The sequence below is a fragment of the Carassius gibelio genome, chromosome B21 (genome assembly GCF_023724105.1).
Source record: "Carassius gibelio isolate Cgi1373 ecotype wild population from Czech Republic chromosome B21, carGib1.2-hapl.c, whole genome shotgun sequence".
NCBI classification, from domain to species: domain Eukaryota; kingdom Metazoa; phylum Chordata; class Actinopteri; order Cypriniformes; family Cyprinidae; genus Carassius; species Carassius gibelio.
Genome location: NC_068416.1, coordinates 7,279,670 through 7,298,170, shown reverse-complemented (window position 1 = coordinate 7,298,170; position 18,501 = coordinate 7,279,670). Strand labels below are relative to the sequence as shown.

Sequence of the window (18,501 nt, the reverse complement as noted above, 5' to 3'; positions counted from 1 at the left end):
TAATGCCTTTTATCTTCTAAACATGGTGTCATATGGGATGGGAATATGCATGGAAATGAAATGCAGATGAGGTTATGCATAGTAAAACAAGGCGTTGAAAGCTCCATATACGGTGATTTCGGGGAGGACACGGGGTGGAGATGCGCGTTCGCACAATCTTCCCTTGACTGGGATTGTTATAAATCTGAAAATGTTTGTGCTTACACACACACACACACACAAACAAACAAACAAACAAACAAAAATAGCTTATGAGCGTATGTACACTTTTAGGCTGAAATCTACTGAGAGTTTTATAAATGAGGCCCCAGGATTTTGAGGAACGTAAAGAATCCTCATCAGAGTTCACCCCAACGTCACAATAAAAGGTCTGAGAACTCAAGTATTCAACTCAAGCAAGTAATCAACAGCCTATATTATAATAAATTATAATATTACATCCATTATAATTGTAGAGAGGAATAAATAAATGATCACTAGTAATGTTTCAAACATCTTAGCTGAGGTAATGTGTGCTCAAAAGTGTTTTTTTTTATTATTTTTTTTTGGCTAATCCCATTCCTTCTGCGCAAAAGCTTTTTTTTAACCAGACAACATGGTGTGAGCTCTAATGTGAATGCAATGGAAGTAAGAATTATTTCCTTCTAGTTCCTTATGGAGCTTTCCTTATCAGCTGTTGTGCTTTAGCAGTGTACGGGCAAGGCGTCTGATTTGTTACCTCATTTTCTATGCGGACTGCAAAACCTAATTATATTGGTGATTTAGGGAGAGTTTAAGCCTGTGGAAATAGTGCTAATTCTGCTCATCTGAATAAGATCACTCACAGTAGTCAACGACAGCATTCAGCCTAAAAGGAAAATATGTTGATTTCGTAGGGTTATTCAGACTTCTGCAGCTGCTAAAAGCAAGAAATACATGACTGGACCAAGGGCACCTTGTGTGGATGTGTGCCAAAGCAGAGGTTCCTCAACATCAGGAGCATTTGAGTACAGTATTTAAATGCAATATCCCTGTGAGCCAGCTTTCAGGAGATGGGCAGATTCTAAATGTCATTTTTGTGCCCTTTAAAGGCACTGTGTGAAGGGGAACCTATTTTAAGGATCGTTGGAAAACAAATACATCACTTAAAAAAAAAAAAAAAAAAAAATATATATATATATATATATATATAAAGGCTCCACACTGTGTTATGCTGCTTTATGTCGCAAACTGCCATTTGTTATCATATTATTTGAATCATAAACACACTGGTTTTTACTGATTGCTGCACTATAATTTTTAGCTATTTATCTACAGCGTCTAATGAATGTTAAGTATGTGAAGTAAAAGACTGTAGCCCACTTTTGGACTGAAAAATAAAAGGGAAACTGTTTATTGTGAAGTTTTTTTTTCACTGTAATGTTTTATTGGCTTTGTCAAGAAAATAAACAGATTTTGGCTGATAACGTCAACATAACATATGGTCTAAATCAAATTCTACAAATGATTATCTGACCCTGACTGATGTATAGTAAATTACATTGTAATCTTGAGAAAACATTATGCCAAAACTGACAACTATTTGAGTTTAGGTTTTAAACAGCAGCACAGATTTGTTCATATACATTGTCTGGATTAGTAATCTGTGTTCAATATATAAATAGTTGAAATCTTGTGTTTGTTTGTTTTTTAAATGTATGAAATCATCATTATTTATTAATTTATTATGGCTTCAGTTTGCCTTCCTCAGCACTGAGCCTAACCCTTTGGTAGTGCACTGATTTACATATAAAATTTCCTCTAGCAGATATTTGTGTAAAATGTATATCTTTGACTTCCAGTAAACAAAACAAATGTATTGCTGACTCATCTTGCATTCAAGGGCAAAGATTTTTGTCCAAAAAGGTGCTTTCTCACACTTTTAAAATATACTGATGATGCAACATCAGCTTTTGTTTTACTGAGGTAAAAGCCAACGTATAACTATGAGTTGTTTGTTTTATAGTCGTCTATTTTACTGATGGAAAATGTAAAGGAAAACTGATTACTCTTGTAGTAACACATAACCTTGAATGAAAACTTACTACATTTTAGGATTCTTCAAGATTATTTCCATATAAATTCCAGTGTGCTACTATCATCATATTCGGAACTTAAATATTCCTAAATGCTGTAATATAGCTACATAGCCTACAATTTTGTTTATTTTTCTTCTTCTGAAATGAAATATAACTCATTAATCAATGACAATTGCCTGCACCTTGCTACTTAGCACTTTTGGTTCTTGGTATGTGTTTTGAATGAGACATTGTGAATGGAAGAGAGCTGCATAAAGATTCTTCAAACTAATCTGGGTTTTCATGGTTTGGAACAACACTAAGACTTGTAAAATAATAGCATAATGTTGGCTGAACTATTACATTAATTGGGTGATTCTCTGCCAAAGGGTCACCGTAGCCTTCATTTAAGCGCTTGGAAACGATCCGAGGCGATGTATTCAAACCCTCCTCCGAGCGGGAAATTTGCCGCCATCCAACACCAATCTGCGAGTGAGGGAAGGAGGGGGCGGGAATGTTCGTTTGAGGAGGGCAGGCTTTCCAACATTACTAACGCTCCCCCACTACCTTCATTTCAGCATCTGAGGCAAATACTTCAAAATTCACTCATTGGACATGATAGAATTCACTGGAAAATAAGTGCAAAGACAGAGGGGGGGAATCAGCTGCCAGAGCTCAGAAAGTATCTGAAGTCCGTCGGAAGAAAAAAGGATTTATCTCTGGTGAGGTACATTTCATATTATTATGACCGAATGATGCCTAAAATGCGTGTCTTGTACATATAACGACAGGGAAACGCCGTTAAAGAGATGTCTTCGTAAAATCCCGCAGTGTTTTATTCACGAGTAAGTGTGTTTTTCAGAGGAACACGTCATTTGTTTTAAGGTTTAACAGGTCTCCTCTTGCCACAGATACACTGAGGTGAACCTGACCAGGAGCGAGAGCTGATCGCTGGCAAGACTGACCACTTTACTTTGAGATGATAGTATCACTTAAATATTTTTACAGACATTCATTTTCCCTCCATTCATTAAGATACATTTTAGTCACGCTGTCGAACGGTAGCTAGTTTATTCACACTGTTGAAATATAGCCTACTGATGCTGCGACATAAGCTTTTGTTTTGCTGAGGTAAAAGTCAACGTGTAACCAGTTGTGCGTTGTATAGTCGTCTATTTTATTAATGGAAATGTTAAAGACAATTGATTAGTCCTGTTCTAGCGTATAACCTTGAATGAAAACTTACTACATTTTAAGATTCTTCAAGATTATTTTTGTTATTTCTATAATACGTGGTACTGTCGTCCTATTCGGAACTTAAATATCCTTAAATATTGTTATATTCCAACGAATAATTTCAGTGATCAAGACAAATAAATAATAAAAGAAAAAACAGCTTAGCCTTGGAAACTCGATCGATCGGATCCCAGTGTCTCAGAGATAACACTTGGGTTGCGCGTGCGTTTTCTGTGGTTTGTTCCGTCTGCTGGTTTTCATATCGTGACAAATCATTTCAGTCAATAGATAGCCTATTATGGTCTTCATGGAGTTACTTTATTTATGAGCTCAACAGTAAAGCGCCTGCTTTCAAATGGGTGGAAGACGTCTGACTGTTTATTAAAAGAGAGCGAGAGAGAGAAAAGGGGGGTTTAGTGCGCAAACAAGCGCCTTGGGTATGTATGAATACACTTTTATCATGTAGCTGCTGGAGGTCCTGCATTTACACGGTGCTTATAAAAATTGTTGCTGCTTGCATCAAAAAATGTTAAAGGAACATTTACCCCAAAATAAAAAATGGTCATTATTTAATCATCATGATGTCGCTACCAAATGGCCATCCACCCATCTAACCCTATAGTACAAGAGATTTGCAAAATGGATGAATGGATGTTGTGCCATTTATTTATTTATTTATTTTATTTATTTATTTATTTTATCTGATGTGCATGCAGCATATTTCAAATATCATAGTTATAATAGTAATATCATAGGTTTTTGTGAGGGACAGAATGGAAATGTTAAATTCTTCCTGTTTGCAGCTATTATTTTTATGTATTTTTTGCATTTTTTAAAACTCATTCACACTTGCGAGTCAAGAAAGTTTCATTGTGAATGTTCATTAGATGTTAAAACCAATGTTGTTCAGCAATTTTACTATCAGCCCTGCAATGGATGTGTTTTACAATGCCTTGTTTGACAAAAGTGAGGTTTATTTATTTATGGGTCCTTTGGCTTTTGATAGGAAAGTGTTAAATTTACAGAGATTGGAAACTTTTAATCTCAGGTCCACATACATTATCATTATCAAATTGCAGTGCATGTGCATTACATGAGAGTTTGGTGGGGGGTTTGGAGAAGATGTTCATTGAAAAAAAAAAAAAATACACATTTTAATTTTTAGAGCTCAAATGGCCTTGTTCCCATTCACATGGATTACAGCGGCATGTTATTTCTTTAATTTTTTTTATTTTATTTTATACAACATCTGCTTCTTACAGAGGAAAGAAAACAATATGGGTTTGTAACTAGAAGGTAACCTCATGATACACATTGACAAAACATTTGTCATGATTCAATATATTTTTATGGAGAATCATACCATAATTTGACACCAATAGGATGTTCAAGGAAGATGAAATTAAGCAGACACGTTAATAGAAGAAAGACCTGGCCACATAAATGTGACTGCAAAATGAATATAAAATCAATAGAGTTCACATCACTGAAAGCATCAGATGTCCTGCATTTTTTTTATTGTCAGCTAATTTCAAGATCAAAGGCTGCAAGATGAAAGAAAGCGACAACAGCACTGGTGACAGAATTGAGTGTTTACCACTTTTAACAAAACTGACTGTGTTTTGAGCTCCAGGATGTGATGCAGAACGCTGAGTTTAATTTGCGACAGTTTGCACATCTGCTTGCCGAGGAGAGATGCTCATCTCCAGCAGGCCTTACCTGTGGAAATGCTTGTTGCAGCAGCTCTGTGGCAGTTGAGTTGACTATGCCTTAAATAAACTACCCTTTAGAAGAACAGAAAATACGTTTAAACTGTTTTATATAAATGGTTTATCCCAAAGGTTGAACAGTAGGAGAAATTAACTCAACTAGCATTGCTTTTGGTGTATATCCCAACCCTTGAGAGACAAGGCGTACAGCTGTAAAATGGCCGGGAACAGATTGAAAACCCCATTAGATGTGGAGACCATAGCCCAGATATATTGGCAAGACCATGGTAATGAGGGCAATGGTAGATAAGAAACATGTCAGGTTAAGAGCTGAAAGCTGAAGGTCTGAGAGCTCCAGAAGATTTCTCCCTCAAGGGAGCCATTTTCAGCTAGCCTGTGAGCTTGGCTCAGGCCAGAGTTACAATTATAGCTCCAAATGCAGTGCTCAAAGCAAGAAAATAAACCCACTTTCAGCACCTCTGCAAAACTGAGAGGAGTGGGCAACAGTTAATGTCTGCTCTCTCTCTCTCTCTCTCTCTCACTCTCTCTCTCTTACTCTCTCTAGCTTTAGTTCCACTAACTTCAAGAAAAGATTAATGTTGTACATTAGCATTTCACTTTAAAGGAATGGTGCCAGAGTGATTAAAGTTACTGCGAGGAATTATTAGTTTGTGCTGTTGTTCGTCACAACCATCCATTATTCCTAAATTTTAAAACTGGCTTCTGTCCTCAAGATATCAAAGCTTGCTTGTTCTTTTTCAGGCAACTGAAATTTGCATATTGAAATTGAATTATTTTTTATATATTTATTTATTCATAAGGTTTGAGGGAGGCAATGTTATTCTAGAATTGTATACCCTCTTCGACTCTCTGACATTTGACCACCTGTTTTAATCTAAATGAGCCGTGACTCATCTACCGTGGAGTTGCAGGGTTTTGCTATTAACCTTGCCCTACCCTTTACACCTTGTTTTCAATATCACATAGGCAGAGCGAGGCATATAACAAGATGACTTCTTAACTGTGACTGTCTCTAAACAGACTTTTCACCGTTACTTCAACCTTTCAAGTGCTTGAAAGCGCAGAGCCTCTTTTTTAGTGGGTGGCTATGCTGGAAAGAAGTGAAAAATCCAGATTTGCACGTCAAACTGGGATGGCTGAAGAAAAGCACTGCCTTTTTTCTAATGCAGAAAAATGTGTCTGAGCTCTCCAAATCCTTAGTATTTGGTATTCCTAGATAACTCAGCAGTTTTTACACCTCTGAAGTAGGATTATTTGACAATCCCCACTGACATTTGCATGTGGTCAGCATGCAGGAGGAAAACACAAAGGAGAACGTACCAGCTAGACGGTCACATTTATGTGTTGTCTCATGTCAGACCGGGCCTGGTTGCGACTGACTGAAATGCTATCATGGGTCAGATGGTGTTTTTTTTGGCAGATTTTCACACATTCTGCTCACTTTAAGAAAATTATACAATTGACTTTTTTGTCAGTGCATTTGTTTGTGTAGTTTAACACACTTTCAGGAACACAAGTCAGATGACACAATGCTTTTGAAAACCAAGACAAATCATAACCCAAACTATTAGCATATAGTAAAATAGATCGGTTTACTTTAGTGTGATTGTTTTAGAGATGTCTGCTTGAGCTTAAATCACTGTGCCTTCAGCCGCATAATCAGAAAGGAAAAGTAGAGCTGGGGTTAATCAGTTCTGACAGGAGGTAAACTAGGTGAGCCTTTTTAATGGCAAGAAGACTTCAGCGGGGTCAGTCAAGAGCTTGTCACTCACTACTACAAGCAGTGAGTAGACAGAGATATGTGAAAGGAGAAATGAGAGTTAGCCTAGAGCACTCATGACTCACTGATTCAGCTCATGAACCCTAAAGAGCTGTAATAGCCAATGAAAATCTTATTTGCATCTATTTAATGTATTTGTGAAGTTTAGAAAGACCACTTAACATGCAAATATCGTATATATGTGCAAGAAAATTCAGTGCAATTCACCTATGAAGACTTGTTATGATAAGAATACAAATTTATTAGTTCAGTTAGTTTAGATTGTTAAATAAATAAAATAGGTTAAGATAGGGTAAGTTACTCCCTGCCAGTAGGATTTACACTTCAACACTTCTCATCTTCTAAAGGTAGGTGTCACACATTTTAGCATGCATATAATGTTCATTAAGTAGCTTAAAGTGTACTTGGACTTCATTTGATTTTTAGTTAAAAATGCTTCAAATAAATATTGATACACAGTGTTTGATAAGGCAAGTTTGAAGGGAACATGCATTTATTAAATTAGTCCTTTTTTTTTCTTTGTTCAATTTTTTATTGACAGCTGAACTTGGAAGTTGAAGAGACGAAAGGGAAAACAGAAGAATTGCAAAGTCAAAGATAAGGACGGAATTAATTTTAGGTTAAAAAAAATCCAGGTCACAGCCTCACATTCTCCCAATAGCTTAACTGCTTATCTTCTTCACAGACTTTTTGGTGGCTGCCTGCTCAAAGGCATAATGACCTGGACTCGTCCATAAAAATTCAGCCCATTAGCCATATTGGGCTTCAGGCACAGATTGGGACAATTACTCAAACCTTGGTCATTTCTCTGCTTTTCATTAGTTTTGTCCTGTGGATGCACTCGTCTCATTAACTATGTGTTGACTGCATCACACTAATTTTCTCCTGCCTGCCAGAACACCCCAGACAACTTTTTACTTTCCATTTCTTTCCTATTAATCATTTCCCCACTCATTATTCCACGTAGAGTCAGTTGGGATTGGTGGTGAGGCAGATAACGATAATGCTATTATGATTTCAGTTGGCATTAATCAGTATGATGGATAGAGTTTCAGATTGCATTAGCTACTCATCAAACCCGAGGCATCAAATGCAGTTGGTCAATGGGAGGGCAGCAGGTTATTAAATTTAGGTATCTGGAAATGACATGACATCACTTAACTGTTGGCTAACAGATATGTTGTTTACATAGTGCATGCAAGTGAGGGCAGAGAGCTTAAAACCTGTCACATCTGTTGGGCCAAAGTGCTTTGGTAGGAGAGATAATGCACAGTGACGCACATGGCACTTGACTGATGGTATTGATAAGTCAGGAGTCCCACCAGAGCGCAGGCATCTTGCGGTTTGTTTACCCTTTAGGTGACAGTCATCTGTGAGGCAAAACGTTAGAGCGGCTTTCTTCTTCAGTGGCGGTTACACCTGACGGATTCCACAAAATGTTCCTCCTCCAGGAGGATTTATAAGAGGGAACACTCAAGTCTTGATAATCTAGGAGGAGACAGCCAAGCTCCAAATTGACTAGGAATGTGCAAAACTACATTCCATTCCAACGTCTGACTGAAATACTGGAAATTTGTTGCCTGGGGACGCTTTTAGAAAATGCGGTGATGACTTAATGTTACTTAATCATGGTTTGGTTTTGAAATGTGCATTAAATCACTTAATTTCAAGATTTTTAAGTAATATTTGAAACGTATGCACAACTGCACACCAGCAAAACATTATAACCAAAAAGACTGTCCACATTCAGGTTCAAACAGAATGTGTGTTCTGTGTTAAAGGGGTCATGACATGGATTACTTTTATTAATATGTTCCCTGCGGGTTACTTATAATATGAATAAAGTTTGTTGCACAAACAAACAAATTACATTTGTGGGAAAATAACTATTTTCATCCCACATTCTGACCCTTATTCTAACCCGCTTAACTAGTGCATGCGCTCATAGACTTGCATCGGTGCTTTAGAGCCAAAGGAATGCAAGAATGTGCTCTGTAGGAATGGACCTTTCACATTATTATAATCGACAAGCCTGAAGTGTAGATCTTTTATTTCATTATAATGATATTCATTATATGCATCATTATATGTTTAATTGCTATGCTTAATTGCTAAGAAAGCAGCGAAATTCTAATTCTCAAAAAAAACCAAACTGTAGCAGAGGATCACTGATGACCTTGTGACATATGAATATGACCCCGAGGACTGTGATTATCCCTGGGCTAGTTGATGGGTTGTCTGAAAAACTAGTTGCCCTTGAAGAAGCCCTGTATGATAATGCTGGTTTAGGACCGTGTCCAAGAGCTAGATGGAACACAAAAGAATAAAAACATACTGGAGTATCCAGATGTTTTTAAAAACCCTTTTAGAGAGCACATTCTTAACAAACATATCTCATCGCCAGCATACTAAATCCCTTTCTAAGAAATTGCTGTAAAATGCATCACCTTTAAAGCTCTGCTTCTAAAAAAAAAAAAAAAATGCCAAAAAAGTAGGTTATGGCCTAATTGACATCTTTAACTTTAACTGTATGAATCTTTCAGGTAGCTTTTCAGCGTTTACATATAATGACAGCCATCAATTCGAAATGGATCATCAAGAATGCATTTCACATATAATTATATATTGATTAATTTAAAAAAAAAAACACAAAATGATGCATTGCTGTATCACATCTGATCATTGGTTTAACAGTGAGCTGTTCTTTGGCAGTATGCCTTGTGTATATAAATAAGAAAAGATGTGCAGGTGTGACAGAAACATTTATTGGGAGTCTTTGAACTGGAGTGAATGATTATATTTACTCAATCAGAGTGCCACAAAAAAGAGGGTCAACAGTTTGCACAAGAGACTTTCACCATTTCACCATTTTTCTTCAGAATTTTGAGAATAAAATGCATTTTTTTTTTTCAGAAACTAATCCTTGTAGTTGCTGTCTGAGGGATATCCAGTAGCTTACTTATTGTGTCCTCCACATCTTCATATTATTCAAAGATATGTTTTCAAGACTGGTTGTTAAACCTTAGGTTCCACTTCCATTTCTGTGGACATGTCTCTTCTTTACCTCGTTACCAACCTAGATGTTTCTGCAGCGTTACGTTCAAGCCATCACTTCATTCAGAGTTTTCACATGGATGGAAGGACTTTTCATTATCCATCTTACTGGAACCTCTTTTGTGTTCCACCAGCCTTGCCTGAGCACTGATATCTCTTGCCTTGGTTCCTTGGAGAGAGCTTTACTGGAGTCAGTGTATCATACTGTAAATGTGATTTTTGACATTTGAAGCTAGAAGCTTTAAAACCCCATTCGCCCTCAATCCGTCCGCCTGTCATCCCTTGCATGTGACACACATGAAGCAGTGCTGATGCAGCAGGGTTGAAAGGTTGTTTCATGCAGACATGTTCAGACGGGTGTAAATTTATCTTGACACTGTACAAGTTTGAGTTGGTTTTAAAATGAAAGCACTGCACTCTGCAGAACTTTGGCAATGTTGTTTTTTCCTCTTTACAGTGAAATTGCTTTTGCTCTTTTTGTCATCTCTGTTTATTAAACTGTGTTTGTACCCTGGAAGAAAGATTTGTGTGTGCGTGTCAGTGCTTGTGTGAATGTGTTAGAAAGAGTGAAGAATCTTGACATTCTGTCAACCGGAACAGTTCAGTTGTAAGAACTGCAAGCAAACAAGTGATGACGTACTTTATGTTACAGTACAAGATTGTACTGCAGAGATATTGCAGAGAAATTTTTGTATTATGGCAGAAAGTGTTTGCCATGTTTCTTAGTGCAATGAGTTTGTTCTGCATTCACTTATGTATTCAAATTTTATCAGAAATGTAGAAAATTGTAGATTAGGTTTGCTTTATCATGCTTGTTTAAACAGCTAAATAGAAAGTGGTCATAGTTTGGTAGCTTAAAAGCATAACCATTTATATCAGAGGTAGTTAAACAAACAAAATCACCAGGTAATTTCTATCTTTTTTGTGTGTAATTTGAAGTGGAATTTTCAATTTCCCCTGATCATTTTAAATGTTGCAATACCTTAATGGTGTGCCATAATTAATGAGTTTTAATGAGCAAATGTGCATCTGACTTTTTTATTTTTTGGCTAATGGCTGCTTGCCATTAGATTTCTTAAAGGGGTCATATGATGTTAGGAAAAAGCTTGTGCTGCAGGTTAAATGTGATACGAGATTCTTGAATAACTTTTGTATTTTTATTTTTGTTTCATGCTGATAAATTTCAGGACTGGCTACCTAATACTATGTATAAGCATGTATTAATCAATCAATAGTAGGGATGCACTGAATCCAGGATTTGGATTCGGCCGAATACTGGGCTTTTTGACAGGGTTCGGTTTCGGCCGAACCTTAGGGTTTTTTTTTCACCTAACCTAACCCAAGGCTTGCGTTATGCTGGTCGACGTCACGCGGCCGTTGATTGTGTGAAGGTGTTTCTATGAGGAGGAACAAGGCCCGACAGTTCGCTCTAAACTAAACTGTTCAGGAATCTTGAGCACCTGGGACGATTTATACCGTAGCAACACAGAGCCAGCCAGTCACATCGGGTGCTGACGTGTGAGCCTTTGATTCCTCTTAGAGAGGATCCTCTACAGTGGTCAAAGACAAACCAGCAGCGATTTCCTCTGCTGGCAAAAATCTACCTCTGTGCGCCAGTAAACCTCTGTGCCCAGTGAAAGACTTTTCAGTACTGCTGGGGACATTCGTTCCCACACTCGCAACCGGCTGTCACCTGTTAATGCAGAGCGTCTTGTTTTTTTTTTTTTAAATGAAACTCTCATTTCATGTGAAAGATTAGAGGTTTTACGTTAATGTAATTATGATGCAAATAAAATATTATACCCGACCTGCTTCCTAACCCGCATTTTTAAAAAGCAGTAAATGCTCATCGTAGCATCATTGGGCCATAGGAACGTATGCAAAAAAAAAAAAAAAACTAAAAAAAAAAAAAACTTAATTTATTATAATTTTCTTATTAATTAATTATAATTAATTATTTTCTCGCTCAACCCAGAGCGGCCTGCTGGTTCGAAAATATGCAAGGAGTCATTTAATTGTTTAGTAATAAACTGGTGTTTTCTGTGGTGCAGACTCGCCACGAACGCCAGAGAGAAATGCACATTTCATATGGATTAGATCATCACAGAGTAGCCCGTTTATTTTGGTTTGAATATTTTCATTTAAAAGAAGACATTTCACGCTTTCTGTAATATATAGCCTATTTTTCTCAAATCTGTGAGGCACACGCTGAGTTTAGTTCACATGCAATGCAAGTGATCGTGCAGGCGCCTCATTACATTGTCTGCTAGGCTATTAATTTGCTTCTTAATATGGGCAACTGATTGATAATACATTGATCAAAATTAAGATACAATTTATACAAAACAATAATCTTTTAAAAGGAGTTTTCTATAAAACAAAATTTAATGAAGTCATCAAAATCATGTTTTACCAAAAACAGCAAGGTTGCTCCCCATGCAGTCTTCTTTGACGCCTCCATCTCTACGTGCATCTTCATGCCAGTTATTCGGCCAATAAAGTGTAGGCTTATGTATTTCAAAAATCTAGTACTAGTACTAGGACCCGACCGACTGCGACCCGAATATCATTACAAATATTTTTGAATGAATCGTAACCACAGGCGACCGCAGGCACCCGCTCATTTTGGATCAACCCGCCCATCACTGACTTGGGTATTTTAAGTTTTTCTCACTTGTCATCCTTGCATAATTCTTTTTTTTTTTTCTTCTTTTTTTTGACAGTTACAATTAAATAAAATGAAAAATACATTGCTGTGGACATTGTTTACTTCATTAATGTGTTTTACTGTGTTAATGGAATATGCGAGTAGGATTCACTATTCGGTTTCGGCCGAATCTTAAACAGTGTATTTGGTATTCGGCCGAACCCCAAAAAAATATGGATTCATTGCATCCCTACTCAATAGCATTGATAGTTAACTTATTTTATCTGTTTAATATTTGTGTTTGTATAATAAATAAATAAATAGTTTTTGCTATGGTACCAAAATTGGTACAGAGAACTAGGTAATTTTACTGGTGCTGATAACGATTACTGAAATTTTGCTACATTTTAAACATTGATTGATTGTTCATCCATTAATTCTCCAAATGGCTTGTCGTATGTTGAATAACGGGATGCTGGAGCCTATCCCAGCATTTCTTGCTCATATTTTATGTAAAGATAAAGGGCCCTATAATAGATCCGGCACAATGCGATGCAAGGTGCAGCGCAAGTGTGTTTGCTAGTTTCAGTCTGGCATCGCTCGCATTTTCCCGTCCAGCACCACGTCGTTTAATTAGCAAATGCATTTGCACTCATTTTTGCGCCCATGGGCATGCTGGTGTGTTGAGGTGCATTGCTAGTTCAAGGAGGTGAAAATAAACTGTGCCATAGACCAACTCAAACCTGGTCTAAAGTCTGGCGCAATGTTTTTTCTTTTAATTTAAAGAGCGTACACGCTGCTTATTAAACACAGGGACGCACAGCAGCACACAAACATGCCAAATATAAAAAAAATTAAAGAATTGCAATGCATAAGATTTTTTTTGTAGGCTAAATAAATATACAAACGCACACACACACACACACACACACACACACACACATATATATATATATATATATATATATATATATATATATATATATATATGCCCAATTGCCAAATTCCGCTGTGTAAAAAGCAAATCCTTCATGGCACGAGCGCAGATGACTCTTAAAGGGAATGGAAGATGAGACTCTGATTGGTTTATTGCACGTTACGCCCAAAAAACACCCATTACTCATTAAGAGAATAGGGACAACCCATTCCAAAATTGCGCCCGGGCACACCAACCGTTTTTTCCGTCATTAGAATAGGAAAAGTGGATTTGGACACACCCTGAGTGCACCTGCGCCGTGCGCTTTACACTTTGCATTTAGATCGTTAAAATAGGGCCCATAAAGACTGTTAGAATGGTCTCTTGTTTGCTGCAGAAGGAGAGCTACAAGTGTAAACAATACACATTTGGCTGTAAAAGCTGGGCCATGTAAACAGAGCCTAGACAAACATTCTACAAGAAACTCAGCTGTTCATGTTGTTTCAGACTCTCATGAATGGACTTCTGGTGTGACAATCATTATTCCTAAACAACAGCAAAATGCACAACAAGGATTCGATTTCCCAGTGTTATTCCCAGCTATCCTGATGAAGAGTGTGCTCAGAGTAAACAGCATTAGTCGTAGCGGTGCTCATGTATAGAGATGGAGTGATGAATTGTGAGCCATTCTGAACTAACACACAGAAAACACAATTTATAATGAGATTCCTTCCCTCCCTTCTTGTCTGCAGCGATCAGTAGAGATGCCTTGTTTATGTTCAGCTCCAGTAGGCACTTCTAATGGTTTTCAGTCTGGAGACCAAAAACAAACCACCATAAAGTGCTGTTTTCTTCAAATAACAAAAGCTTTCAAACTGAACTTGAGGTGTTTTGGTTTCAGTGCAAGTTCATAGTTTTCTTTCTGTTGCCTTTGAGTCTATAATATAATGGCATCCTAACATGATATAATACTGTATATCAAACATCCGCAAATTTTGCATGCATTTGCAAGATACAAGGGGGTTGGTCCCCCTTGAGTAATACGTTCTGATTGTCTAAGTTACACCTTTAAATACAGAGGATGGTGACACTAAAGATTAAAAAAGGACAATGAAATTTGGGTTAAACTGTGTGCGAACTACATGCGACACAAGGCAGCGTTACACAATAAAGATGTGTAACATTAAAGATGTACGTATCAGTCACTCAATATGTACATTCAATAACATTAAAAATGTTTAATATTTATAAATTAGATTATAAACATCCATCACGTCCTTCTGATTGGCTGTATATTTGATTGATTCTGTCACATCAAGTGTGGACACCTAGATTGCTTGTCGCTTATAGTTAGGAGATGTTGTTATGCTTCATGTGTAAGAAGGTTTGTTTCCCAAGCATTTATTAGATAGCTTTGAGCGATTTTAGACCTAAAGCTACAGATTAATATGAATAATTATCTATCAATTAATATAGCACACAAACTGTACAAATCATCTTATGTGGCTTTCATGGTACTATATAGTCATTTTTGTAGCTTGACAGTATGGCTCGCCAACCACAATTACAAGAGCATCTTAAACGTTTAACAAATCATCTTTTTTTTTCCTTTTTTTTTTCGGCTCCCAAGAAATAAATCCATGTAATCTATTTACAATGACATTAGAGAGAGTAAACTAACAAAATGTTCATTTTGGGAAGAGTCTTTAATTATTCTGTTGGGGCTGCAATAATTGGTGGTTTATATATCCAGTTATCTCCATTCAACCTAGCATCATTTATTGACAGAGAGTAATCACTTGTCTCTCAATGAGGATTTGCTACCTAGACAACCACTACTAGACATGCAGGCACCCATGACAACCTATTGATAATTCTCATTATTAGTACCTTCAGAGAGCTCTCGTGTGCAACTGAAATTAGCTGTGTGCTTTCAGTGGACCACAGCCTGTACAACACAACTGGTTTATGTTGTGTGTGTGGGTGACACATGTGTGGTCACAGAGCATATAACCAGATAAGAGTGCTTAGCGACAAGCACAGGTGGCAGTGGCGTAGTGTAGCATTTTATCTTCAGAACAGCGCAGTAATGCATTAGGACATGTTTCACCCACTAGACGTGCTGGCACTGCACTTGCAGCTGGTCTCAATTGTAATGACGAACATTATCATCGTTATCATCTATGTGTGACCAGTCATAGCAGCATGCTCTAGTGATCCTAATTGCCACATACTTTCGCATAATTAGTGGTGCTTGCCAAGGCAGAGATTACTGTTAATATTGCTCATAGTAATGGTAATTAATTTTAATAAACCCCTTACATTAAATGTGAAACTTCAGCACTAAAGTTTAATACTGTAAAATGATATATCAAAGCACTTTCTAGAGTAGTTCTAATGTTTTTTTTTTTTTTTTTTTTTTTTTTTTAATGATTAGATTTAGTGCGTAACACATGATAAAAGGGGTATAAAAGACTCTTGATTAAGATTTAGATGGAGTGCCTGAATCTTATTTAGAGACCATGTCATTAAGACTTAGGGGTGGGCTGTTTTGACTTGACCAATAAACAGAGATGTATAAAGTACTAGAGACCCAGACTTGAGTAAAAGTACAAGTGCTCTATGAAAAAAGTGACTTGAGTATAAGTTGAAGTGCTCTTTAAGCACCACACTTAAAGCTGCGGTAGGGAACTTTTGACGCTCTAGCGGTTAATAAACAGAACTGCTTGCGTCTTGCGGAAGAACATCGTAGCCGGAACTACTTCTCTCTGTTTATGTCTATGAAGAATCACAAAGGTACTGGGTTACTCCGCAGCGGTACCCCCGAAGCAATCTAAAATAGTCCGAATATAAACACTTATTATAGGTGCACCCTAGTGATTCAGGACAAGCTAAAAACACGGTTTGGAAAATGGATTCATGGTGTACTCGCTTATTATATACATTTTTCTACATTTTGAACACAAACAAAGTTACGGACCGCAGCTCTGATTGGTTGTTTTTTACCGGGAGTGATAGAGTTTCTGCAAATGGCAATAGGACCACTCGGAGGAGCCAGAGGAGCTTGATTTTTTTCACTGATTATCTGTCTCATGTTCTACTGTCAGGACATAATGACAGGTTTAACAAATATGCAAAAAATATTTTTTTACAAAAGTTCCCTACAGCACCTTTAAGTAGAAGTACTAAAGTATTCCATTTTTTTTGGACCTAAGTATTTCAAGTAGTCTATTTAAAAATTGACTACTCAAGTACTGAAAGTAAAAGTAAAAGCATTGTGTTAATTAGTTATTAAAGAAAGTAGTCAAAACTTTGAACATATTGTTTTTATTATTTCAAATGATTAACCTAAAGGACAATCACAATTCCTTTGGCGGTAACTTTTTGTAAACAAACGAAAAAAAAAAAAAAAAACAGATTAAAGGGTTAGTTCGCCCAATTTGCAAAATGTCATTAATGACTCACCCTCATGTTGTTCCAAACCCGTAAGACCTACGTTCATCTTCAGGACACAGTTTAAGATATTTTAGATTTAGTCTGAGAGCTCTCAGTCCCTCCATTGAAGCTGTGTGTACGGTATACTGTCCATGTGCAGAAAGATAAGAAAAACATCATCAAAGTAGTCCATGTGACATCAGAGGGTCAGTTAGAATTTGTTGAAGCATTGAAAATACATTTTGGTACAAAAATAGCAAAAACTACGACTTTATTCAGCATTGTGTTCTCTTCCGTGTCTGTTGTAAGACAGTTTAAAACAAAGCAGTTTGTCATATCTGGTTCGTGAACGAATCATTAGATGTAACCGGATATTTTTGAAACAGTTCACCAAATAGAACTGAATCGTTTTAAATGGTTCGCGTCTCCAATACGCATTAAATTCACAAATTACTTAAGCTGTTAACTTGTTTAATGTGGCTGACACTCCCTCTGAGTTAAAACAAACCAATATCCCGGAGTAATTCATTGACTCAAATAGTAGGTACACTGACTGAACTGCTGTGAAGAGAGAACTGAAGATGAACACAGAGCCAAGCCAGATAACGAACAACAGACTGACTCGTTCACAAGTCAAGACCAGTTTCTGTCAGACGCGTCCGATTCGAGAACCAAGGAGCTGATGATACTACGCGTGTGATTCAGCGTGAAGCAGACCGACACACAGGGCGTCTGAACTGAACTGATTCTTTTGGGGATTGATTCTGAAATTATTCTGTGCTAGTGTTATGAGCGCGGGTAAACCGAAAGCTTGCAGTTAACGCCAATGACACCATTACGTCGAGCGCAAAAGAACCGGTGAGCTGTTTTCTTCAACCGGTTTATTGAATCGAACTGTCAGAAAGAACTACTGGTGATCCGAACACCGATGCAACCGGTTCTTGACTCGTGAACGAGTCATTATCTGGCTCGGCTCGGTGTTCATCTCTCTCTTCACAGCAGTTCAGTCAGCATGCGCTTGATTCGCTCAATGATGTGCCAGCTTCATCAAACCTGCCATCTACAGTTTTGGCAGTGGTAATGTGGGTTTATAATGGAATGATTCATAACATTTTTATAATTGTAACGGATATTGATGCAGCACATTAAAAAAATATCGGAGTAAAAGTATTAAACTCATCGAAAATATGTACTGAAGTAAAAGTGGAAGTAGGAGAAAAAAATAATACTATTGTAAAGTACAGATACCGCCTTTTAGTACTTAAGTACAGTAGTGAAGTAGTTCTACTTCGTTACTATACATCTCTGCCAATAAACAGCCACCCTGAACACGCTAATAAACCCTTATTAAGCCCTATTCACACACAGGATTAGTATTATCTAGTGACCTCCAGTCATGTGTAATCATTGCGGAGGTTGTTTGTGATCTTAACCCCGTGTGAATTGGCCATGTCTGTAATTTGTAAAGTAAAAATTTAACCGCAAATGACCTACCATATTTCGCAAAAAAAGGGGTCCTATGATAATATGAATCGCCATTCCTGTAAATTTGCCAGCATTTGGCGGATTGTATATCATTTTTCAAGGTTTTTGTTTCCATTGCGCCCTTTTATCCATATGTCATGAAGAATGGAGCTGCGTTGGAGTGTTTGATAGTATTTTGTGTG

The 18,501-nt window shown here is 37.2% G+C and overlaps 1 protein-coding gene across 1 annotated transcript in view; it reads left to right on the top strand.

Annotated features, from left to right (window-relative positions):
* The first annotated feature begins 2,594 nt into the window (after positions 1–2,594).
* LOC127985714 (gamma-aminobutyric acid receptor subunit alpha-3-like) overlaps positions 2,595–18,501 on the top strand; it is a 181,317-nt gene continuing 165,410 nt past the window's right edge. Inside the window, exon 1 of the mRNA XM_052587784.1 lies at positions 2,595–2,758. The gene's annotated coding sequence lies outside the window, so the exon portion shown is untranslated. The remainder of the gene's footprint in view (positions 2,759–18,501) is intronic.